Source organism: Magnolia sinica, chromosome 13, assembly GCF_029962835.1.
Source record: "Magnolia sinica isolate HGM2019 chromosome 13, MsV1, whole genome shotgun sequence".
In the NCBI taxonomy this organism is placed as follows: Eukaryota; Viridiplantae; Streptophyta; class Magnoliopsida; order Magnoliales; family Magnoliaceae; genus Magnolia; species Magnolia sinica.
Genome location: NC_080585.1, coordinates 49,856,608 through 49,883,833, shown reverse-complemented (window position 1 = coordinate 49,883,833; position 27,226 = coordinate 49,856,608). Strand labels below are relative to the sequence as shown.

Genomic DNA, 27,226 nt, shown 5'->3' with positions numbered 1-27,226 from the left:
AGCTTCTTGTTCAGAGAGACTGACGCTTATGAACATGTTCTTAGGTTCTTCTTCTGTTCCTAGATTTATTTCTCGTAAGCTGTCAATTGTCGATTGCCCCCCATCTTCCATCTGCTTTGGAGCCACCTCAAGATGTTTGATCATTTCAGCTTCTTTTTCTTCTGTTGATTCTATAGTGATCATATTTACTGAGGATTCTCCTCTCAATCCGCCGAACTTTTCTCTTTTTTTCTCATTGACCCCAATTGGGATCAAGATGTCTTTTCCACTGTTTAAGCCAGTCGGCTCTTCACAATTGAAGCCCATGTTCTTCATTATCTTTTTTGCTAGTAGAGCTGTATCTTTTCAAATCTTCAGGTGTCAACTTCGCAAAGTTCATCTTATTATCTATCTTTTCTTCTACCTCTATGTCTAACACTATGTAGAATTCAATAGGTTCGGGATTCTTCCTATTGGCCTCAACGTGGAACCTCTCAGGCATAACTGGGAATGGTTTCTTTCTTTCAGCTTGTGGTAGCAGCATCGTGCAATTTGACTACAAAATTTCTAACTGTTTGGGCAATAATAATGTCAGTGGAGGTTGTCCTGGTCGTCTCAGATGTCTTGGCACAAAATAAAATTTCTACTTTACATTCTCTTTCTCAGATAACTCTATCTTTGCAACCATATTCTGTATTGTGCTTGTTTTGCCTTTCGTTATTTCATTATCATTGCTTCCCTTATTATTCCTTATGGCGAACTTGTCGTAGTAGCCGGTGTCGGCGAAGAAAGATTCTGCCTCTGTATACAGTTTTGCATTAACCATCACCTTACACTAAATTCCATCTTTATAATACTTGAAGCATTGATGGAGAGTCGATGGTACGATGCCATATTAGTGCATCCAAGGTCTTCCTAAATGGAGATTATATGTCATTACTGCATTGATGACATGACAAACGACATCAGTCATCAGTTCCCCTATTTCTAGTGTCAATGTGATCTTGTGGAGCACTCTCTGCCCATCTTAATTGAACCCTTGTATCATCATCCCACTAGGATGCAAATGAGAACAACGATATCCCAGTTAATTTAACATCATTAACGATAACAAATTTACTGCGGACTCATTATCTAGCATTATTCATTTTATCTGTTTACCGCTGACATGGCCCATACCATCAGCGGTCTGTTGTGGTCCTCTCCACAAATTAGGTCATCATCGGAGAAAGAAATGACTGGCATACAATCGTAAGCAACGTTCCATTCTTCGTGTTCCATTTTCGTAAGCAACAGTCTTCTGCCGTTATTATCAGATAAAGCTTGAATCAGATTGTTTCGAGAATCTTCGGACAATCGTAACGCATTATACACACTTAGTCGAGCTAGAATGCCTTTCAAATGACTCACTACATCGTATGTTACCCTTTTCACTTTATCTTTCCCTTTCTCTCTAGTACTGTCATGACATTCTTCATATGTTTCTTTTCTTATTACCTCAGTGTTCTGTTTAAAGGGGCTCTTTATCCTTTTCCCTCTGAACATAACGTAACTACCGCAGCTTTGCCCATTTGCCAGAGAAAATGATTGTCATCCATTTTCCTACCCTTTATCTTTTTACCAGCACTTTCGCAACAATCTGTGCACTTGTTATTGATATAGTGCTCTTATATCTGTTAGAGACCAACAATAGAACTTAATTAGTATTTTGTTCACAAATATATTCTATTCTAGAGATGAAAGGAATGATGTTCCCACTGAGAGTCGCCATTTTGGCGCCTTATAGGACGCCAAACAGTGATGAGATTCTCTAAGTCATTCTTGAGTCAATACTAAGTAAGATAAGTTCCCAAGCAAAGTCGCCATTTTGTTTCAACCAGAAACAAAAAGCATTTGATTTGGGAAATATCTCACTTAATATTAACAAAAGATAGAACGAAGAGAATAATCATCAATTTTATTCATTCTGAGTTCATTTACATCCTTTTAGTCCTTTGATTCCAAGATAGAATCTCTTAGAAATGCCAGAAATATAAGAACTAAATAAATTCGAAATATGAATTTTGACAGCACTCTGGCTTATATTAGTCATATCTCTAGGAGAGATGAGTTGTGCAGCCTTCCTATGCATTTCATCCCTTATTGGCATGATAAAGGAGTGTTTGAATCCCTTTGAAACATCTGAAATAGCCTGAGAAATTGAAAATTTGCAACATGGTAGCTGCCTCAAAGAGCATCTATGTAACTCATGAGAGTTACGCAGGCCGAGGAGTTGCACGGGCCCATGCAACTCGCCAGGAGTAGCACGGCGGGTGCCTTTAACACTCCACACTCCCTCTCCTTCTCTTTGTCTCCAATACCTATCAAAGGCACTAGTCTTCTGAACATTCGATGCTTCAAATGAGGGGGTAGGGAGGTATTTATAGGCTTCCCCACATGTGATCCCTCGAATCTTTTGCCATGGACCCCACTTCGCATTCCTAATTCCTCATTCTATGGTGAAAGTTGCGTGACCCGGCTCAACTCAGGTGAGTTGCGCGGACCTGCACAACTCAAACGATTTGTACGACCCAATGCAACTCGGCTCATCCTCACTCATATGATCCATCCTTCACTTCTTTCACCAATTTTCCTTCTTAAAGTTTCTTTCCTTAACCGAATTTTGTACCTCAACAGCACTTATAGCATCCATCAACATAACATAAAGTAAAATAGTACACATTACTTCATTTTCATGTTTCAATAAATTAATAAGAAATGTTAACTTAACTTCATTCATGTTGCTGTTGTTACATGTGTTACGTCTTGAAACTCATTCTCCTCCTCATCTTCCTCATCAATATCAAACTATTACCTCCCCAACTCGGACGCAACCAATCTTTTGCACAAATTAATGCTTCAACTGTATTTGGTGCAAGGGAGCTTTGAGTCTTACTCACAACCCTACTCCCTGTGCTAAAAGTAGATTTTGATACCACTGCTGAAATAGGAATTGACAATATATCTCGTGCAACCACCAATAGTGTAAGGTTTTTTCTTTCACTAACTCTTATTTTCCACCACTCCAAAACATTGAAGTCTGAATCCTACCACATTACGACTGACTCTTTAAGATATAAGTCTAACTCTGATTCTTTCGTTTCAGTGTTTGTATTTTCTTTTGCTAAGAAAGACATGTATTCATCGTCGAGCATAATATCAGAGCTTGTAGCAGCATGCGATCTAACTTCTTTAACACTTGGTGTGTATCATGTGGTTATGTACATATTGTACAATGTTTCAATTGCATCACGAACCTTCGAGGTTTCAGTTATTGCCTTTTCATCTGAAAGAATCTTCATAAAGATGAACTTTATATAGCTCATCCTACACCAAGGATTAAGAACAACTGCTGAGGATATTAACAAATAACATTTATCTCAGTACTTATTGAACTTCATTTGCATACTAAGTGTCATAAGTTGCATAAAATCTGGACCTTCACTAGCACTCTTCCTTAGGGCTTCCTTGATCTTCCACACAGTTAGAAGAAACATATTTGCTATAGGAAATTTATTTCCAGAAAATATCTTCGTGCAGTCATAAATAACTTTTAAAAACTTGTGAACTTCTTTTGCTTCGCTACAATCTTCTTTAGTAGGCAACTAAGCATACGTTCTATCACACCCTGCATATTTCGAAAATTAAGTTCCGATTCCACGGCCAAATCTAACATTTCAAAAGTCAAATTCCAACGTATGCATACATCTAACTTCAACATTTTTTGAGACTTCATATTCAAACGTTGGACTATATCATTCCATATACTCAATCTTGAAGGTGAGTCACTTATATACTTTACACTCTCCCTCATATTTTCGATAGTTTGGTCAATTGTTTTCAATCATTCTTGTACAATTAGGTTTAGTATTTGTGCACAACACTGAACTTAAAATTTTAAAAAAAAAAATCATTAGTTGCCTTGAACTGGTTATGTAATAATGATATTGCACTATCATTTGTTGAAGCATTATCTAAAGTTAATGAAGAGACTTTATTTTCAATACCCCAATCTCGTAGACAGTTATAAATGCAATCTGAAATAACTAAACCGGTATTAGGAGGTGGAAGGTAGCAGAAGTTTAATATTCTCTTGCAAAGCTTCTAATTTCATCAACATAGTGTGCAGAAAATGAAATGTATCCGTTTCTTAGATTAGATGTCGTCCACATATCATAAGTCAAACTTACCCTTGAGACTAATGCCAAAACTGCTTTCAGTTTCATTTTCTCACTTGTGTACATATTCATGCACTTCCTCTTCACCGAAATACAGGAGGCCTTCTCAACATGAGGATTAAGAAATTTATTGTATCCCATAAAAACTTTACTCTCTATCATGTTAAATGGTTGGTCTCTTTAAACAACTTTTCCTATGTCTGTTTAAATGAGTAGTCGACCCCCCCGGTATTTTTGTTGTACAGAGCTTTGCAATATAAACATCTGATCTTAGCGACATCATTATTTAGAATTTCTTGAAAATCATCCCACATGCTGACCGTTTCGTTCCTTTACTTGCAATTGCAGCTGAAGATCCCTCTCCCTCAACAATAAGAGGAGATGTGGCCGACGCACCGGCACCGGGGGTAGTTGGGACTTTATCCTTACTAGCCATCTCTAAATAATTAAATATAAATATATGAAACTAACTTTTAGGCAATTATGAACATAAGTGGCGTGTCATGTGTATATAAATGTCCTCTAAAATTTTAACAATTTTTTGAGTGTTTAAATCAGTCACCCATTCAATGTTGAATAGATTGTAATGCTTTCATTATTCAATTGAAATGCCACACCAAAATTTTAATAGTATCTCCCCTTATCTCTCCATAATATATTAATCATATATTTGATTCACGCGTCAACTATCCACACAAAGTGTGGATATTTGATGAAGAAATAAATTCAAGAAATATATCCACAGAGAATTAAGAGAGGTGAACTGAAACAAACATGTACATTTAAATTAGAATGAATAAAAAAATTATTATCTATCCAACATTGAACTGTCCAAAAATGGACAATTTGAGAATTTCTATGTAACAAAAAATACACTGAATATATGTCTGGCAACATAAAAATCCTCAAATGGGCAACTGATTATCTTACACTAAAACAATAAAACATTTTTAAAAAATGATCCTACTACCTACTAATTAAATTAACAATTAGCAATAACAATTAACAATAAAATTAAGTTATATAATTACCAATCTAACATTAATTAAATATATATAATAATATTGATATATTATAATTTATTTATTATACATGATTCAACCATCCAACCAAACAAATTATCCATCCATCCATCAATCCCTCCCATCCATCCATCAATACCTCACATCCATCCAAACATCCAACCAATCATTCACCTATCCACATATTTATATGTAATATATAAATATAATATAGGATGTTCATAATATAATATTATAATATAATTTATATAATATATAAAATTAATTTAATCTATATATATATATAATAGTACATAGTATCCATCAATCCATCCCATCCATGATCCATCCATCAATACCTCCCATCCATCCAAACATCCAACCAATCATTCATTCAACCATCCATCCCTCCCAATTTTCATCCATCAATCTAACTAATCATCCATCCATACACATATTTATATGTAATATATAAATATAATATAGGGTTTTAATAATATAATATTATAATATAATCTATAATTCTATATAGTATCATAAGTATTTATTGTTTATAAATTTATTATTTCATAAATAATATATAATATATTTTTATTTATTGTTTTTATATATAATATATTTATATATTTTTTTATAATATATAAAGAAATTTGATAAATTAAAATTCTATAAAAAAAATGGGTCTGATTCGAGTACTTACTGGCTAGCAAGGCAGGCGATGGCCGGATTGTTAAGTGGCGGCAGGAGGAGAGCGAGCAGCAGGCTACAGACGGCCGAGCAAGCAAGTCGTTGGTCGAGCAGAGGCCTGACTCCAGAGAGAGAGAGAGAGAGAGAGAGAGAGGCAAAGTCATTGGCGAGCGGGCCACTGCTGGTCGAGCGAGCCGAGCAGAGAGAGAGAGAGAGAGGCAGTTAGGCAGAGTCTCTCGCTGTTGGTGGGGTGGGACGAGTAGAGAGAGAGAGGCAGAGTCGATTGCTGCTAGTCGGGCGGGACGAGCAGAGAGAGAGGGAGAGTTGCTGGTTGGGTGGGACGAGCAAAGAGAGAGAGAGAGAGAGAGAGAGAGAGAGAGAGAGAGAGAGAGAGAGAGAGAGAGAGAGAGAGAGAGAAAGGCAAAGAGCTAGGGTTGGGTGGGCTGCGGGTTCTTTTTTCAAACAAAGGGGAAAGGGTAAATGTTAGGGTTTTTTTATAACTTTTTATACCATCTAACTGAGTTGATCCGAGTCAAGTTAGGTTCGAGTTATATATCGAACAGAGTCGAGTCGACCTTGGGCCAGCTCAAACTCAGTTTCCAGCTCTAAAAACTAGCTCGACTCGGATCGAACTTAGCTTCGAACCAAGCCGAATCGAGCTTTTTCGAGCCGAGTCGAGTTGAGCGAGTTGAGCAAGCTAGCTCGATTCGTGTACACCCCTAGTCAGTGATCCTTCCAAACTTTTACAAACGGACGACTGATTCATTATTGTTGTTATTTGGTCAAATCTAGGTATATATGTTATTTCAACATTACACTCTTTTCTTTTCCTATAATGATTATGTAGTTTCCTTTACTAACTTTACTCTCTTTTTTTCACGGTGACCGGAGAACTCTCAGCCACAGAAAAGTCAACTGTTACATTAACTCTTCAGGCCAAGGTATCTACTTCAAACATCCAACCGACGCTGCTCAGTCCCAGGCTGAAAACTTAAAGTTTCTAACTCAGAAAGGACTATGAGAAACATTCAGCAACCGTCAAATCAAATTAAAGTCCAAGATTAGGTAATAATATAGCGGCTTATGGAGTCCTTCATTATCCTTTTTCAATCCATAATTATGTCACTTGCATTTGATCAGGATGAAGAAGTTACAGAATCAATTATGTCGCTTGCTTCTTCCTCAGAACTGACTGATCAACCAATTGCTCCAGTCGATGAGCACCAGATTACTCCTTCGAATAAAGCAAAAATATTTGAGCAAGAGATACCTCAACTAATTAAAACTACTCTTAGTAGAAATATAAAAATTTCAACGGTCGATATCTTCTCTCCTCCAGTCTCATCAGCCAATGACGCTCATGCCTTGTTTTCTTCAGAGGACCTAATTCCTATAAAAGACATATTATCTTCCTTCGACCAAGCCTTTCCGCGTGACATCCTAGTGGCCAAGTCTCCTGCACCTTCAATGAAAATTCAGCAACTGTAGGAAGAATTATAAAACCTGCACCTTCAACGAAAATTCAGCAACTGTAGGAAGAATTATGAATCCTTATTCAATCTGGTACTGTTGACATCATTGCATCAGGATCGATCGAGAGATTAAACTTCATCATTCAACGATACCAAACTCTTACTCGATCGAATGAAACTTTATCGACCAAGCAACCTACACTGTATGAATTCCTAGGTTTGATTCATGAACACTAGAATACAATCGCTATGGTTGACAGACTTCACGTTGAGTATTCCATCACCTTCCTCAAGATGACTACGATCATAGAAGTAAGGGAGCAACTTACTGTAGCATATAACAATTTGGAGTCAGATGCTTCCTTGACAAATCTAAAGGCTCAAGTCTCAATTATGAAAGATAAATTGAGATTGCTAAAGGAAGAAATAAAATTGTTAACCGAGCACAAACAATGTCAGAAGATCGAAATTAATCAATTAGGTGCCTTCATACAAGAGCATACTCCTTTAATTGGTGAGATTCCATGCTCTAAAGTCAAAACCAAAGCTGTTATTCAAAACCCCAATTGTAAGGTCGCGATGTAGTAATAACTTGTGAGAATGAGGTCGAATCCACAGGGACTAAACTTGTACATATTCTGAAAAGAACAAGAACTATAATTAAAAAAAGATCTAAATCTGAATTCTGGAATAAAGGAGAGTAATTGTGAATAATGTTTAAACTATCAATTAAATCTAGGAACTAGGGTGTCAAGGATCCATTTATAGCTATTAAGATGCTACCTTGCTTAATTCAATAAATACAATCAGAATTGGAGTCCTATCATATCCAATTGGAAGATAAAATAATTTAAATCAAATCTAAACTTTTTATTGACCTAATTCTCAATGGAGGAGAATTGTGAAGATTGGAAGGGATTCCATCACCCTACCATGCCCAGGAGATGATGGTGAACAATGGGATTTACCACTCTCACTATTTCAAAATAGGAAAAGAAGATATCCAAAGCTATCAATGAAGTTCAATAAGAACAAGAATCAAAGCAAAATAGACATCCCAACACACTACAAGCTTCACCTTTTAGCCCTAGCTAAGAGGTTTAGCTAACCATTGACATGATTGAAACCAAATCTCTTAAACAAAGTATGAAAAACAAATCAGGGAAGAAGAAAAACTCTTTGACGGCTGCTCTACCCCTTTGTTATGCTCCTTGAGACCTTTCTAAACTCTAGAAGATGCTTTGGAACATCCTAGGGAGTCCTATTTATAGTTGTGGAACTCCAACTTTCGCACCTAGTTGGAAAAATTTAGAAACCGCCTCAAATTTATGCACTCTTTGTAGTTTGCTAAATTAAACTTCACTCTGCATAATTTCTCAAAATATACTTCAATCTGCACATCTAAAATAGACTCTGAATTTCAGAATATGCTTTTTCAAGACAATTTCAGGAATATGTTTGTTTTCAAAATAATTTCAAGATTCTTTTTATTCACTTCAAATCTTTGATTCTCTTCATTCCTCACTTGGTTTTCTTGGATCTTTGGCATGTGAATTCTTTATTAATGACTTCCAAATCTCCAAATCTTCAATTAGAAATCTTTTAAGCATAAATCTCCTTTTGGCGTGAATTTCACCTTAAGCTCTCGAAATCACCTCGCACATGAAAACATTCATAATTAAATCGATTAAGCACTATCATGTTTATAAAACCAACGTATAAATAGGGAGAAATATACAATATTTCACACTTATCACACCCCCTAACCAGCATTTTGCTAGTCCCGAGCAAAACATGCATAAAGTGATCTTCGATTCTCAATGTTCAAAGTTTTTCAAGAAAACAATCATTTGTGTAAACAAGTATGAATGAGTATAATCCAAAGAAGCGAGAGTGAAAATTTATAAACCTAGAGCCGAATCAAATAAGTAATCAATCAAATAGATTCTTCATCAATCAATCTAGAGCATAAGTTCATATATCAAGTTTTCCCAATGTGCTTAGTGAATTTCAACTTACTTTCCATAAAAGTATACTATCATTAAATAATATTAGCCATGATCATCACTTCAAGATTAATTGAATAATCAAGTACCGATTCTGAACTTATCCCTTTTTCCTTCTTTTTTCAGTTTTTAATTTTATATCGACGGTCTCTTTTTATTTATTCATTCTTTTCAGACTTTCCATTCTTTTTCATTCTTTTACACTCTTTTCATTCTTTTCCAGTCTTTTCATCATATATGACCTTTTTGTCGATCTCACTATTTTTTTTTACTAGTTCTTTTTATCTTTTAAGGTGGATAAAATTCTCTAGACTTAATTCACAATCATCTATCAATGCTTCACATACTAACAATAAGAAATTCTAGCATAATTGTAACGCCCTGAAATTCGGGGGTCAAGCATAACTCAGCTCCCGAGTTTCAAAACATCACTTATGCAACGTATTGAGTGATGGATGTATGTTGTCTATATGAGTACATAAAACAGGGAATAGATTAAGACAAACTGTAAACATAATTCAGGGATAAGTGAAGAACGCAAGCGGAAGACTTATAGAATCATATGTGTACATGTGCAAATCCCTGAAATACATATACATACCAGGTCATATTACAAGTGTTGCTATCAAAATTACAAGTATCAAATTACATTATCTATTCCCAAAAGAAATCCCAGCATCCCACGCATCAGGATAAGGCTCACTAGAACCCGCCTGAAAACTGCATGAAAGAAAAAGCAGCCTCATCGTCCTCGATCTCCTGCTCAGCCTTAGAGGTCACATCAACATTGTAACTAAGACAAAGTCTGGTGGGTGTTTAAACACCGCCCCAAAACGAGGGGATGAGTGATCAACTCAGTAGAACAATAAAGCAAAGGTTAACATGTTATCAATTCAATCAAGTAGTAATGATAAAGCAGAACAATCAAACATGTCCTAAGTACTCTTGTTAATGCAAGGATGTATGTAGAATGATGCGTGCCCTCACGCGTACACCCTCAGCGTCTTCATCTTACGTTACGCATGACATCGCCTCAAAGTGCGCCACCTCTTCCAAGCACATGCAAATGCGGTGCATGAACATGATTATCAAGTTATTATTAGTCCTTTTCATACAGCAGGATTGGGAAGCTAAGGTACCTTCCTCATATTAACGTCCAAACAGTGATCCATTCTAGGGTCGTCAGGCCTAGACAATCTCATACGAGCATATGGTTTTAGGTCATTGCAAAGGGCTCATCACCAATCAATGCACGCTTATCATACCTTCGTTACTACAATAAGGCTCGTCACCTCAATGCGGTATCCAGGTATGCTCGAGGTCATTACAAAGGGCTCGTCACCAATCAATGTAGGCCGACAGCACGAATATAGTGTCCCATACCACTATAATCGGCTCACGAGTTTGGTTACTCACTGGTCACTACGGGGAGGCTCGTCACCCCAGTGTAGGCCGACAGCTCGACCACAGTGTCCCATACCACCATGTCCGGCTCATGAGTCTTAGCGGATCAAGGTACCATGGTTAACAGGATTTCATCGGTAAGTTCGGTACCCTAGATTCAAACAATAGCATCCATACATGGTGAACATACATCGAAAAATCGGGTTACTTGACGAACTCGACTAGCACGAGCGCATGTTGGGTTGAACGACATAGAGTGCGCAAACACTCCGTGTGGCCAAACCACTGCCGACAACTCTAATACGACTCGGGTTCGTCTAATCACGTCCTACGTGGCGAAAGCAACCTCAGCCACGATCTCAAGGCCGATTACCGATCTCCTAGACTGATTCATAGTCCCAAACATATTCCACTACAACAGATATTCATATCAACAATTTAGAATAGTAATAGAACAACAACTCAAATCATATGGTATGTAAGCATTTGAAGAATATCAACTCAACATGGATTTTCACAAGTAATACTTGAAATTAAACAACAAGGAATATGACTTACATGTGGTAAATCATACACAACACTAGGAGTGTTGAGAATCGCTTCTCAACGCCCGCAATTAGGTCAATATATTACACTTTAGATCATTCAGACATTTCTACAAACACTTAGAATACATAGGTCAACATACATGATGTATGTTGGAATACACACATTTGGACAATTCCTTTTACCAAGGAATAGTCACACATACAATTAGCACAGGTACACGACAAATAATCATGGCAATCACATGTTCACAATTTATACGTATACGGTACTTCCTACATACACATAGAATACACAAATCTCAATATAACACATGCATATCAGGAACGCAAAATAAACATAGCATTTAGCATGTGAAATCTCATCCATAACAAGAATAAACCATTCACTGGCATTGAAAGCCTTAAAAACCATAACCTATACGATTAAAGTCCGCACCTTAAACCAGAAATAGAACACCGAACTGATTCAGACGATATGTCTTCGTCAACGGCGACAAGATAACCTAAGGCAAGAATAGAAATGAGTTACAACAACACATAGACTATTCTAAGCTCTAAAACAGATTATGGTTAGGTTAACTTACCCAAGAACGAACTTGGAATCGCCGGAAGAACGATTCAAAAGTGAAGGTTTAAGGATGAAGAAGAACAGGAAAGAATCTGAAGATGATTCACCAACTTCTCTCTCACTTTCTCTCTCTTTTGCTCTCTTTTTCTTAGCTAAGGTTAGGAAATTCGTATGGAAAAGAGAGTTAGGGTTTTAAGGTCTATATATAGGCCTAACTTGATGAAAATAACCCCAGGGCCAAGGTATACTTTGGTTATAACCAAAACAGGCTTCTCTCGATCCAACGGAGCACTTCCGGTGGGCCTTTTTCCACGAGAGGTCAGACTTAAGCTCACTGACCATGGATCTAGGTCAGGCTGAGTTTTCGTACTAATCGGATCTTCAAATCAGCCGTGGTGAACCACACTCAATTCAACGGTCACCGAAACTCGATCAGGTCCACAAGCATAAAGACATGACTGGGCCACCTTCCCTGATCTGAGGGTGAAATTGGGTAAGAATCCAACGGTCAGATTGCTTAAAATCGTCGCGCAAGCGACACGACTCAGATTTCATAAAATCTTATTTAATTTCTCACCGTTCTCACACTCTTCACTCCGGACTCAATCAAATCGACCCAGAACATCATCTGGACTTGATTTTTGAGGTGATGGCCAAGTCCAACATGGTGACCAATGCAGCCTAAGATCATCGCTATCGGACTTTCAACGCGCGGTCCAGGTCCGATCCAGAACTTCTAAAAATTTCCAAGAGCAACTGGATTTAGCGATGAATCCCAGATTTCAGAGTAACATAGCGCCAATGATTCTACAGGTTTTGAGTCATGCAAATCAAATTTAAAGTGATTGATGCAAATTTCACAAGCAATCGAGTTAGCGCTAATAACCCAAAAATAACTTCTAAGGAAAAAAATAGAGGTAGTACTCAGGTCTTGGCACAAAATTTTTCAGGTCATTACAATCTACCCCCCTTAAAGAAAATTTCGTCCTCGAAATTCATACCTTCTCATATTCCTCAAGGATCTAAGGGTAGCTCTTTCTGACCTCAACTTCGGTTTTCCAAGTAGCCTCTTCTTCACTATGATGCGTCCATAGAACTTTCACAAGAGGGATGACCTTGCTACGCAATACTTGCTCCTTCCTGTCTAGAATACGCGTCGGTCGCAGTACATATATGGCATCCTCACTCAACTGCACCTCTTAACTGATAATATGCGAAGGATTAGGAACGTACTTCTTCAGCATAAAAACATGAAATACATTATGCACGCCCGCAAGAGGTGTGAGTAAAGCAAGGCGGTATGCTACCGCTCCCACTCAATCCAGAATTTGAAATGGACCAATAAATCTCGACATAAGCTTTCCCTTCTTACTGAACCGCAGAACTCCCTTTATAGGGGAAACCTTAAGGGCCTGTTTGGGAGCGTGGATTTGGAACCCCCTAGATTCGCAACCCCCAGGATTGGAAACCCCCTGGATTGGCAATCCCCTTGGTGTGTTTGGCACCCTGGAGTGTGAATCAACTTTAATTCAAAAATACCTATACATGGTATATTTACGGGGGTTTGAATTTAATTACTAAATCAACTTTAATATCCCCAATTAGTGAGATATATAATTTTTGACACCATGGTTGTGATAAGCCCGCTAAAATATATGCTTTGCCTAAAAATGATGAAATTCCAAGTCTCAGATGGACCGCAAGCACAAGATCATGTTCGAGTGACTAACCAACGATTTTTAACCGTTGATTAATATGGACAATGTTTGGATGGTGCTGGACAATATTTGGATGGTGCTGATCTACATGAACAATGTTTGGATGGTGCTGATCATCGTTAGTGGGCCATGTGCCCAGTAGAATGATAGTGTATAGTGACATACATTTATACCTGCAACTATTGAAATGATTTTAGGTGTAATCCAAGCTCTCACCTTGGATTACAAACCCCCTCAAAGAGGGGATTGGGAACCCCCTGGATTGGCAATCCCCAGTTGCTTTATGCTGCCAAACAACCAAGGGGATTTGAAACCCCCTCTAATCCCCTCCAATCCCCTTTAATCCAAGGTGTCATACGACCCCTAAGAAATACATGGTCTCCAACGTCAAACTCAAGCGGTCGCCGCCTCGTATCAGCGTAACTCTTCTTCCTACTCTGGGCTGTCAGAAGTCGACTTCGAATAATGTCAACTTTCTCTGAAGTCGCCTGCACCAACTCCGGGCCAATCAAACTACGCTCGCCAACTTCTGCCCAGCAATACGGTACTCTACACGGGCGACCATACAACGCCTCATAGGGAGCCATGCCAATACTCGCCAGGAAACTGTTATTATACGCGAACTCTGCATACTGGAGACAATCATCCCAACTGTCCTTGAAATCCAAAACATAAGCTCACAACATGTCTTCCAAGATCTAATTCACGCGTTCCGTCTGCCCATCTTTCTGCGGATGAAACACGGTGCTGAACTTCAATTTCACACCCATCGCTTCCTGGATACGAGTCCAGAAGATAGATGTGAAACGCGTGTCTCTGTCAGACACAATCTCCAAGGAAACTCCATGCAGATGTACAATCTCCTTGATATACAACCTAGCCAACTCGTCTGCAGAGTTTGTGACTCTGTTAGGTAAGAAGTGAGCCGACTTCGTCAATCGGTCGACGATCACCCAAATAGAGTCATGTCCCTTCCTCGTTCTCGGCAACCCAGAAATAAAGTCCATAGAGATGAAGTCCCACTTCCATTCTGCTATGGGCATGGGCTGAAGCAACCCAGGAGGTCGGCGATGCTCTGCCTTGACCTGCCGGCACGTGAGACAACGAGAGACAAACTCAGCAATATGGACCTTCATGTTGTCCCACCAATAAGATCTTCTCATATCCTGATACATCTTCGTGCTACCTGGATGCATCGCAAGCTTAGAACTATGGGCTAACTCGAGAACCTCCCGTCTCAAGTCAGGAATGTCTGGGACACATAACCGGCCACGAAATCGTAGGCCCCCATTAGAACTAACACTCTACTCGGAGTTCTCATCTGTACCAACCCGCTTTCTCATCTTCGCCAAAAGCTCATCATCTGCCTGAGCTGCAACGATCTTCTCGTCAATGAAGGGTTGTACACGAATGTGTGCGATAACTTCATACGGCTCTTCCACCGTAAGCTTTTGCTTGAAGTCTCGCACAAACTCCAACATGTCCCATTCTGCTATCATTAGCAGAGCCGCAAACTCTATGGCCTTCTTACGACTCAACACATCTGCCACAAGGTTCGCCTTGCCCGGATGGTAAGAAACATCGAACTTAAAGTCTTTCAATGTTTCCATCCATCGGCGCTGCCTCATATTTAAATCACGATGCGTGAAAATATACTTAAGGCTCTTGTGGTCGCAAAAGAGCTCGAACTCCTCTCCATAGAGGTAATGTCTCCAGAGCTTTAATGCAAAAATGACAGCTGTTAACTCCAGGTCGTGCATAGGGTAATTCTCTTCGTGTTTCCTCAACTGTCTCGAAGCATAAGCAATCACCCTGTCCTTCTGCATAAGGACACAACCCAGTCCAACGCGTGAGGCATCAGTATATATAATATACTTAACCCCTTGCTCTGGCAATACTAGCACAAGGGCGGACGTCAACTTGTCCTTCAGCTCTTGAAAAGCTTCCTCCACCCTCTCATTCCAAGCAAACTTCAAATCTTTCCGTGTCAGCTGAGACAACGGTCTGGCAATCTTCGAGAAGTTTTGTATGAAGCGTCGATAATAGCCTGGTAGACCCAGAAAGCTCCTTACCTCAGTAACTGAACCAGGCTGCTTCCAATCCTGCACTGTAGCTACCTCAGCAAGATCGACAGCTATCCCTTCCTTGGACACCACATGTCCTAGGAACTTGACTTCCTCATTTCAGAAATCACACTTCTTGAACTGTGCAAAAAGCTAATTCTTTCTAAGAGTATCCAAAACCGCTCTTAAGTGCTCCTCGTAGAATATATCAAGATGTCATCGATAAAGACAATGACGAATCGGAGTAAGAAAGGCCGAAACACCCTGTTCATCAGATCCATGAACACGGTCGGTGCGTTCGTAAGACCGAACGACATCACAAGGAACTCATAGTGACCGAAGCTAGTCCTGAAAGCGGTCTTCTACACGTCCTCATTCTTGACGCGTAACTGGTGAGACCCTGACTGCAGATCAACCTTCGAAAAGTACCGTGCCCCCTTCAACTGATCAAACAGATCATCAATCCTGGGCAAAGGATACTTATTCTTCACAGTGACCTGATTTAACCTGCGATAATCAATACATAATCGCAAAGAACCATCTTTCTTCTTCACAAACAAGACAAGTGCTCTCCAAGGAGATACACTAGGCCGAATAAAGCCCAAATTCAGTAAACCATCTATCTGCTTCCTCAATTCCTCCATTTCACTCGGAGGCATACGATAGGTGTGCAAAGAAATGGGCGTCGCACCAAGCATGAGATCGATAGTAAAATCAAAGTGCTGAGGAGGTAATCCAGGAATCGACTCAAACACATCTTCAAACTCCCGAACTACAGGCATGCTTTCAAATGCCGATTCAGCCATACTCTCCAACAGAGAAGTATAATAATCAAGACGAAAGGGTAACTGACCTTAACTGGGAAAAAACTATCTCGCCCTCAGGTCCATGGATTGTCACCGACCTTGCTTCACAATCAATCTCTGCTCGCATCCTCGTGAGCCAATCCATACCTATAATAACATCGTAATGAAAAAGAGGTGTGACAAAAAAGTCAACACGAATCGATCCACTTCCTAGATCAACCAAACAATTCATACAATGCTTGTTCATAGCAGAGGAAATCCCCGTAGCGGTAGTGAGCGTCACTCTCTTCATAGAAATAGTGCTCAAACTTAAACGCCTAACTGCCACATATGATATAAGAGAGGTAGTGGACCCTGTATCCACTAACATAGAAACGGGACTACCTTCAATGTGCGCTATAATCTCGAAGGATCTCGGCACCAAGTCAGACATAGGTGCTTTAGCTAAGAGCGCATGAACTCGAGCCTGTTGCTGATGATTCGGCGGAGGAACCATGGGCTGCTAAGGTGGCCTGAAGCTAGGTACAGCAGGTCTGAAGGATGGATGAGCTGGGACTGAATGAAGAGGTGGAGGTGAAATAACCTGAGGCATCAGACGATTGATCCTCTGCGGTGGAGTAAAACCACTGGCCTGCATACACGAAAAGTAAAAACGATCCAAATGCCCCATCTTTCCATAGTACGAACAGTGAAGATCATCTCACATCTGCTGAGCGGGCGGCGCTGGACGCCTAGGAGGAGAATCTGCCCGCGGCCTCTTGCCGAGAAAAGGTGTAGGTCTGGGAACCATAGGTGCTCGCATATGGGATGACCTGTCCCCATCCTGCTCTGCTCTCAAGGACATGCTCACCAACTCCGCATAGGAAGATATGCTGGCACAGCATATCTTCGATCGGATCTCAGGCCTCAATCCCTCAGAAAAATGCCGCATCTTCATCAGCTGATCGCTCAGAATCAAGGGAGCATAGCGACCTAGCTCAGTGAACCGGTTCTCATATTCCGTCACCGACATCCCTCCCTGGCGGAGGCGAAGGAACTCACTCTCCTTCTCATCTCGGTACGTAACCGGGAAATACTTCTCATGGAAGCATGCCTCAAACGCCTGCCACGACCACTCATATCCTTCCTCGATAGTGCGAAGAACACTGTCCCACCATAAACTGGACTCCTTCTCAAACATGAAGGTGGTAAGCTCGACCTGCTCAACCTCTGAACAGTGTAGCGGTCTCAGCATCTTAGAGATGCGATCAATCCAGTACTTGGCCTCCTCGGGTCTATGAGAACCAGCAAATGTGGGAGGTCGTAAGTGCTGAAATCGCTCAAAAGTGCCGCTCGTACTAGTGCTCCCAGATGGGGGCATAGGTGAAGCAGGTGGAGTCGCCCCCACTAACTGAGCAAAGATGTCAGCCATGGAAGACAGAAACTGGTGCTGCTGCTGTTACTGCTACTGCTAGTGCTGCTGCTGCTGAATCTGCTACTACTGCATCAATAGCATCATCTGCTCAAACCTATCAGAAGGCAGAGTAGACGAAGATGTACGGTTAGCTCAAGAACCGAAGGCGTGACTGGAGGAGCCATAGGTGGAATCTCCAGTGTCGGCCTAACACCAGAATGAGAGGGGCTCGACTGTGGATCCGTCTGGCTATCGCTCAGGGGAGGAACCCCAACAAGTAACTCAACTAAGGAGAGACGGGCCGAAGTCTTCGAACCCTTAGGAGGCATACCCTACATTTAAAAGAGAATGCAACCTGTAAGATTCTACATCCACATAATCCACCCACACAGCATTCACAGCACAACTTTAACGATAAACAACATGCATTCCATTTAACAAAATTGTCACAATACAAGTAGTGTAGCATTACAAGAATCATGACAGGGAAAGCATGTGAACTACAACATCTAAATCTTCAAACAACAACAAACAACCTCCAACAACAAAGCCAACAACGGCTACACACAGAAAGAAACAACAAAACAAAGTAAAGGACGACTACAACGACAACTACTCGTCAGAATCAGGAGATGGAGGCGGGGCACCCTTATCCTTCAAACAACACAGGATAGACTTCAGAGTTCGAGTCACCTTCTTGAACTTATGCTTCACAAGGCCTTAAAGATCCATGATATCTTGGCGGAGAACAGCCTACCCTTCCTCAAGCCGAGCGATACGGGCATCCCTGGTAGCCTGATCTGCGCTCTGCTCTAGTGCCACAGGAGGAGAGCTCTCACTCGTATCTAGTGCCTCTACATCTTCCTCATCCTGCTTTGATTCTTCTTCAATCTCATCTCCACCCTCAGCATAACTCTCATCATCATCACTCTCTGACTCATCCTCACTCTCTGAGGCCTGCCGATGAGGACCAATCTCCATCTGCTTAAGGGTCGTCAGATTAATGTGACGAACAGGAACCGGCTTCTCTACCCCAAGCCTATAGCCAAACTCATGTGCAAGCTTACAAATGAGTTGGCCAAATGGGAGCGATTCGGTCCTCCTAGTCGAACGAGAGATAAGGATAATCTGACCCAAGATGTATGTCGGCACACATAACTGCTCTCCTTGCCCCACTTGATACAGAAAATCCACCATCAGGCGCGTACACTCACTGCGATTGCTCCACCTTGGATATACATTGAATGTACACATGTGGTGAAGCATGCGGAAGTCGTCCGTCATGTTGGTAGCTAAAAGACTTCTATTAGGCTGTCATTCGACCAGACGACCACACAAGAACTGGGTGCGACGATCCCTCTCGGGCATACTGTTCAAATTCTTCTCACTGGCATGCACCTCACCAAGTGGCACATTCAGGAGTCGGGATATCAAAGCGACGTTAACCGTGACCTCCCGACCACTACCATAAGGAATCTTAAACTGCAGAGGCTCTAGCGAAGGATCACGAATGTTGGCATAAAAAGCTTGAACAGTGCTTGCATTGGCACGATACTCGCACTCAAACAAGGGACACCAACCGGCCCCTTCCAGACGCTCCAACAACAGAAACTCGCCAAATAGCTGCGAATCAACATGAGCCTCAAAAAGGACCCTACGGCCTTCATAGACTCCATGAGATAACTCTGCCAACAGGGTTCTTCTGATGGGAGCTTGAGGATCAAGGTCCCGCTTGGTCTGAAACTCACGGGCGGCAGTCGTGCTCGTGGCGGCACCTCTCGGCCTCCGTGCACCGATTGGGCGGCTAGGCCCGGCTTCATCCACGGGCGCTCTCTTCTTCCCCATCAAAGAAAGAAGGGTAGAGATGGAAAATATGGCCGTAATAAACTTAAAGAGAGCCATGAGAAATGAGAGAAAGAGAGAAATAGGAAGGATGGTGAAGCTTTCACACACTTGAGATCCCAAAGGAGGATTTGAGAGCCCAAATGAGAAGAAAAGGAAATGTAACAGCAATGGGGGGTGAGGTTTTGAGATGGGTTGGTTGGGTGTGCATTAAAATGGAAGATGAAGAAGATTTGGGAGAGATTTGGTGGAGTTTTGAGAGGAACTTGGAGAAAAGAAGAGCTTGGGAGGGTAGATTGTGAAGGAGATAGGGTTTAGGGAAGGTTTTAATCAGCAAACCATGGAAGGGTGGGCCACACTAGGCCACAAACTCGTCGACCCGAGCTGGCCTGCCTGGCCTGGCCCGCTGATCGGCAAGGGCTGGCCGAACCGGCGAGGACATCGCTGGTCTCTGGACCGTCTGGCGATGGCTCGCCGTTTGGGCGCGGTCCTCTTGGTCCCTTATGTGAAAAATGATGTGGGTCCCCCTGGAAATGCCCCGATCGGCCCCTTTGCTTGGTTCGACGCCTATCGGGCCATTCGGGTAGAAATCTGATACAAACAGAGATTTCTTGACAATTGAAGGGTTGAGATGGGGAGATAAACCATCTAGACTCATTAATAGATGGTCTGGAAGAGATTTCGGGTCGCTGTGTGTGATCAGGAGTGCGGACAGACTCAATCTCGGTGATCATTTTCAGTAAACTTTTGCCGATAGAAGAAACGAGACACAAACACAAAATCTACGATAAACTCGCACCCAAATACACTAAAGTGGCGACAGCGTGCGGTGTGTGACCATAACCCAGGTCTGGTTTAATCCAATTCATGCTCTGATACCAACTTGTAACGCCCTGAAATTCGGGGGTTGAGCATAACTCAGCTCCCGAGTTTCAAAACATCACTTATGCAACATATTGAGTGATGGATGTATGTTGTCTATATGAGTACATAAAACATGGAATAGATTAAGCCAAACTGTAAACATAATTCAGGGATAAGTGAAGAACGCAAGCAGAAGACTTATAGAATCATATGCATACATGTGCAAATCCCTGAAATACATATACATACCAGGTCGTATTATAAGTGTTGCTATCAAAATTACAAGTATCAAATTACATTATCTATTCCCAAAAGAAATACTAGAATCCCATGCATCAGGACAAGGCTCACTAGAACCCGCCTAAAAACTGCATGAAAGAAAAAGCAACCTCATCATCCTCGATCTCCTGCTCAGCCTCAGAGGTCGCATCAACATCTGCAACTAAGACAGAGTCTGGTGGGTGTTTAAACACCGCCCCAGAACAAGGAGATGAGTGATCAACTCAGTGGAACAATAAAGCAAAGGTTAACATGTTATCAATTCAATCAAGCAGTAATGATAAAGCAGAACAATCAAACATGTCCTAAGTACTCTTGTTAATGCAAAGATGTATGTAGAATGATACGTGCCCTCACACGTACACCCTCAGCGTCTTCATCTTACGTTACGCATGACATCGTCTCAAAGTGCGCCACCTCTTCCAGGCACATGCAAATGCGGTGCATGAACATGATTATCAAGTTATTATTAGTCCTTTTCATACAGCAGGATTGGGAAGCTAAGGTACCTTCCTCATATCAACGTCCAAACAGTGATCCATTCTAGGGTCGTCAGTCCTAGACAATCTCATACGATCATATAGTTTTAGGTCACTGCAAAGGGCTTATCACCAATCAATGCATGCCTATCATACCTTCGTTACTACAATAAGGCTCGTCACCTCAATGCAGTATCCAGGTATGCTCGAGGTCACTACAAAGGGCTCATCACCAATCAATGTAGGCCGACAGCACGAATATAGTGTCCCATACCACTATAATCGACTCACGAGTTTGGTTGCTCACTGGTCACTACGGGGAGGCTCGTCACCCCAGCGTAGGCTGACAGCTCGACCACGGTGTCCCATACCACCATGTCCGGCTCATGAGTCTTAGCGGATCAAGGTACCATGGTTAACAGGATTTCATCGGTAAGTTTGTACCCTAGATTCAAACAATAGCGTCCATACATGGTGAACATACATCGAACAATCGGGTTACTTGACGAACTTAACTAACACGAGCGCACGTTGGGTTGAACGACATAGAGTGCGCAAACACTCCGTGTGGCCAAACCACTGCCGACAACTCTAATACGACTCGGGTTCGTCTAATCATGTCCTACGTGGCGAAAGCAACCTCAGCCACGATCTCAAGGCCGATTACCGATCTCCTGGACTGATTCATAGTCCCAAATATATTCCACTACAACAGATATTTATATCAACAATTTAGAATAGTAATGGAACAACAACTCAAATCATATGGTATGTAAGCATTTGAAGAATATCAACTCAACATGGATTTTCACAAGTAATACTTGAAATTAAACAACAAGGAATATGACTTGCATGTGGTAAATCATACACAACACTAGGAGTGTTGAGAATCGCTTCTCAATGCCCACAATTAGGTCAATATATTACACTTTAGATCATTCAGACATTTCTACAGACACTTAGAATACATAGGTCAACATACATGATGTATGTTGGAATACACACATTTGGACAATTCCTTTTGCCAAGGAATAGTCACACATACAATTAGCACAGGTACACGACAAATAATCATGGCAATCACATGTTCATAATTTATACGTATACGGTACTTCCTACATACACATAGAATACACAAATCTTAATATAACACATGCATATTAGGAACGCAAAATAAACATAACATTTAGCATGTGAAATCTCATCCATAACAAGAATAAACCATTCACTGGCATTGAAAGCCTTAAAAACCATAACCTATACGATTAAAGTCCACACCTTAAACCAGAAATAGAACACCGAACTGATTCAGACGATATGTCTTCGTCAACGGCGACAAGATAACCTAAGGCAAGAATAGAAATGAGCTACAACAACACATAGACTAATCTAAGCTCTAAAATAGATTAGGGTTAGGTTAACTTACCCAAGAACGAACTTGGAATCGCCAGAAGAATGATTCAAAAGTGAAGGTTTAAGGATGAAGAAGAACAGGAAAGAATCTGAAGATGATTCACCAACCTCTCTCTCACTTTCTCTCTCTTTTCCTCTCTCTTTTTCTTAACTAGGGTTAGGAAATTCGTATGAAAAAGAGAGTTAGGGTTTTACGGTCTATATATAGGCCTAACATTGATGAAAATAACCCCAGGGCCAAGGTATACTTAGGTTATAACCAAAACAGGCTTCTCTCGATCCAACGGAGCACTTCCAGTGGGCCTTTTTCCATGAGAGGTCAGACTTAAGCTCACTGACCATGGATCTAGGTCAGGCTGAGTTTTCGTACTGATTGGATCTTCAGATCAGTCATGGCGGACCACACTCAATTCATCGGTCACCGAAACTCGATCAGGTACACAAGCATAATGACATGCCTGGGCCACCTTCCCTGATCCGAGGGTGAAATTGGGTCAGAATCCAATGATCAGATTGCTTAAAATCGTCACGCAAGCGACACGACTCAAATTTCATAAAATCTTATTTAATTTCTCACCGTTCTCACACTCTTCACTCCGGACTCAATCAAATCAACCCAGAACATTATCTGGACTTAATTTTTGAGGTGATGGCCAAGTCCAACATGGTGACCAATACAGCCTAAGATCATCGCTATCGGACTTTCGACGCGCGGTCCAGGTCTGATCCAGAACTTCCAAAAATTCCTAAGAGCAACTGGATTTAGCGATGAATCCCAGATTTCAGAGTAACATAGCGCTAATGATTCTACAGGTTTTGAGTCATGCAGATCAAATTTAAAGTGATTGATGCAAATTTCACAAGCAATCGAGTTAGCGCTAATAACCCAGAAATAACTTCTAAGGAAAAAAATAGAGGTAGTACTCGGGTATTGGCACAAAATTTTCGGGGTCATTACAATAATTCACAAAAAGTAACTTGAACGTGTCTTGTGACTTAGATTAACATGATATTCAAACTTCCTCTTAATCAATTAAATGCAAGAACTGTAGGTGATAAATTACTTAGTTAATCAAACTCCAACAATTCAAAATTTAATCTCAATCTTATCATCATACTCAAAACATTCTTTACATACACAATTTATCATTTTCTAAATAGATTTCAATTTGAAACATTGAAAATTTCAAAAAACAAATTGCTCAGAACTAAGAAAACACTGATTAGTTTACCTAATCTACACCCCCCAACCTAAAATCCATATCATCCTCAATGTAAAAAAAAATATAAGCATTCAATGCATATGAGACAATGAAAAGAAATGAGATGTGATGGAAAGGTAGTACCAAAAGAAATGAGATTGAAGCTTTTCCAAGGTTCTCAATGTGAAGATGGGTTAGCACAAAGACTCCAACAAACTGAAAGAAAACTATCCTAATCATAAATCATACGAAAGTAATAAAGCTAACTACACCTCCATCAGACTAGGAGATCAATCCTGGTATACAGGATCAGTCAGAGGCATGGACATGCCCTCTGAGTCAAATTTCTCAACAAATGGCTCTAAAAGTTGTCTGTTCACTTTAAAAACATGGTCATTCATAGGATTCTTTATCTCAACGGCCCCATGTGGATAGACATTAGTAACAGTGAAAGGGCCAGTCCATCGAGATCGGAGTTTACCTAGAAAAAGGTGTAACCAAGAATTGTACAAAGGGACTTTTGACCGGTTATGAATGATTTTCGAAGGATGTTCTTATCGTGGAACACCTTCATCCTGTCCTTATAAATTCTCGAGTTCTCATATGCATCATTCTGTATTTCCTCAAGTTCATTTAACAGTAGTTTACGCAGTGAACCAGTGTTGTCCAAATTGACTTTAGATTTTTGATAGCCCAATAGGCTCTATGTTCTAACTCTACGGACAAGTGGCAAGCTTTCCCATAGATGAGTCTAAAAGGAGACATTCCAATGGGGGTCTTAAAAGTTGTACAATATCCCCATAAAGCATCGGTCAAACAGATTGACAAATCCTTACGGCCAGGGTTAACCGTATTCTCTAGAATGTGTGTAATTTTCCTGTTAGAAATCTCAACTTGCCTACTTGCCTGCAGGTGGTATGGAGTGCTCACCTTATGAGAGATGCCATATTTCTTCATTAAGTTTTCAAATGGCCTATTATAGAAGTGTGAACCTCCATCACTAATGATGGCCCGAGGCATTCCGAACCAGGAGAGGATATTTTCTTTTAAAAATCGAATGACCATACGATGGTCATTGTTCTGGTACGGGATCATTTCGACCCGCTTAGTGACATAGTCTACTGCTAGTAAAATGTATAAATTTCCAAAGGATTGGGGGAATGGCCCCATGAAATTGATGACCCAGCAATCATATTTCGATGGGACAATGCACCCAATTTCTGATAATTCTCACAAGCTTTGCAAAACTCATGAATGTCCTTGAACATATTGGGTCAGTAAAAGCAGCACTACAGAATTTTGGTCATGGTCTTTTTAGAAAAAAAGTGGCCACCACAGGCTGGCGAATGACAAAAGGAGATGACACTTTGGTGTTCATTGTCTGGCGCACATCTCCTTAGAATTTGGTCTGGACAATATTTGAATAAATATGGGTCATCCTAGAAGAACTTACGAACCTCGGCGAAGAATTTTTTCTTATCTTGCGCATTCCAATAGGTCGGCGTGAAACATGTGGCAAGATAATTAGCGATGTTAGCAAACTAAGGTAATTGGGAGAGTTTAAACAATTGTTCGTCAGGGAACATATCGTTTATAGATGGCGTTTCAAGGGAATCGGGGAGATCAAGTCTCAAAAGATGGTCAGCTACTACGTTCTCTATCCCTTTTTGTACCAAATTTCCAAATCAAATTTCCGGAGTTGGAGGATCTATCTTATCAAGCGGGGCTTAGCATCATTCTTAGAGAGAAGGTACTTCAACACCACATGATCAGTGTAGATGATGATCTTGGATCCAATCAAGTAGGACCTAAATTTGTCCAAAGCGAACACTATGGCTAAGAGTTCCTTCTCCATAGTAGATAGTTCACTTGGGCAGGATTTAGAGTTTTACTTGCATAGTGAATAACGTATAGCTTCTTTTCTTCTCTAGTCTAATGCCACCCCAATAGCATAGTCAGATGCATCACACATAATCTCAAAAGGAATACTCCAATCGGGTGGTTGCATGATAGGTGTAGTAGTTAACATGCCATTGAGCTAAGTGAAAGCTTCCTGGCATTGCTCAGTCCACTTATATGGTATATCTTTTTGAAGTAGATTGCATAAAGCATGAGAGAGGTGACTAAATTCCTTTATAAATCGTTTGTAAAATTTGGCATATCCTAAGAAGGATCGCACGTCTCGTATACTCTTGCGTGGAGGTAAGTTAGAGATAAGATCAATTTTAGCCTTATCTACCTCAATTCCATTGAACAAGATGATATGTCCAAGAACAATTGTAAGATCCTAACACAAGTTTACACACCGTTTCTTTAGGTCACGCGGTCCTACCGGCTGAATTTCGGTGACCCGTGACCTACGAATAGTGTTTGCAGTCATTCTCAAGTTCGGTCACATCGACCCAACTCAGATCGACCCGAACCCTATGTTATTTTGTCCATATCGGCACCGCGGTTCCAACGCTGTGTCCCATGCATGAATCTGACGTGTACATCTCAAGTTGTGGGCAACATTCGATATGGACCCTTGATGTGTGAATGGTGGAGCCCACCCCACACATTTTCCCATGAGCATGTGGATGATGATGTCATGCCTAGTGTAGGGTTTCTAGAAAACCTACTACCCTATAAGCCTACCTCCTTAGCAACCTTGTTTATATCACCATAGCCTAATGAGTGTTTTCTCTAACCTAGGTAGAGAAAGTAATGATTGCTTATCTACACCTCCCAAGCAACCCTCATTTCTTCTCATTTCTCTCTAACTCCTTCCTCTCTCCTCTCCTTAGCAACTCTCCAAATGTCTCACCTCCCCTCTATTTTCTAATCCTTGCTACCCCAAATACCTCCCAATCCATCCCTTCTTAACTCATCTCAACCTTAGATTTATGATCCTTAGAGCTTCTAGATGAAGATGATGTAACTTTCAAGCTTGATCCATAGGTAGGTGTGCTAACATTTGTAAAAAAAATTAGATTTCTTTAGTTCCTTTCTTATTCTTCATTCTTCTTCTCATGATGGAGCTTGTGGGACCCATCAAGTAATGATGGTGGCCCCAAGTCTCCATGGATGTGGCTTATAGCCCATCCTACATTGCATGCATGTTGCATGCAAGGGACCATTCTCCATGGATCCCTTCATACTTTTTCTTCCTTTGATCAGGGGTCTTTGGGTCATCTAGACCCTTGATCCTTGGTGGATATTGGATCTCCGCCATAGATCCCAAGTAGATGACCCTTTGATCTTGTAGATCTTGTGCATATTGTGATAATGGAATGTGCATATATG

General features: G+C 40.8%; 1 pseudogene; it reads right to left on the bottom strand.

The window, feature by feature from the left end:
- Positions 1-944: 944 nt before the first annotated feature.
- The window catches only part of LOC131224276 (uncharacterized), a 42,414-nt pseudogene continuing 16,132 nt past the window's right edge, over positions 945-27,226 (bottom strand).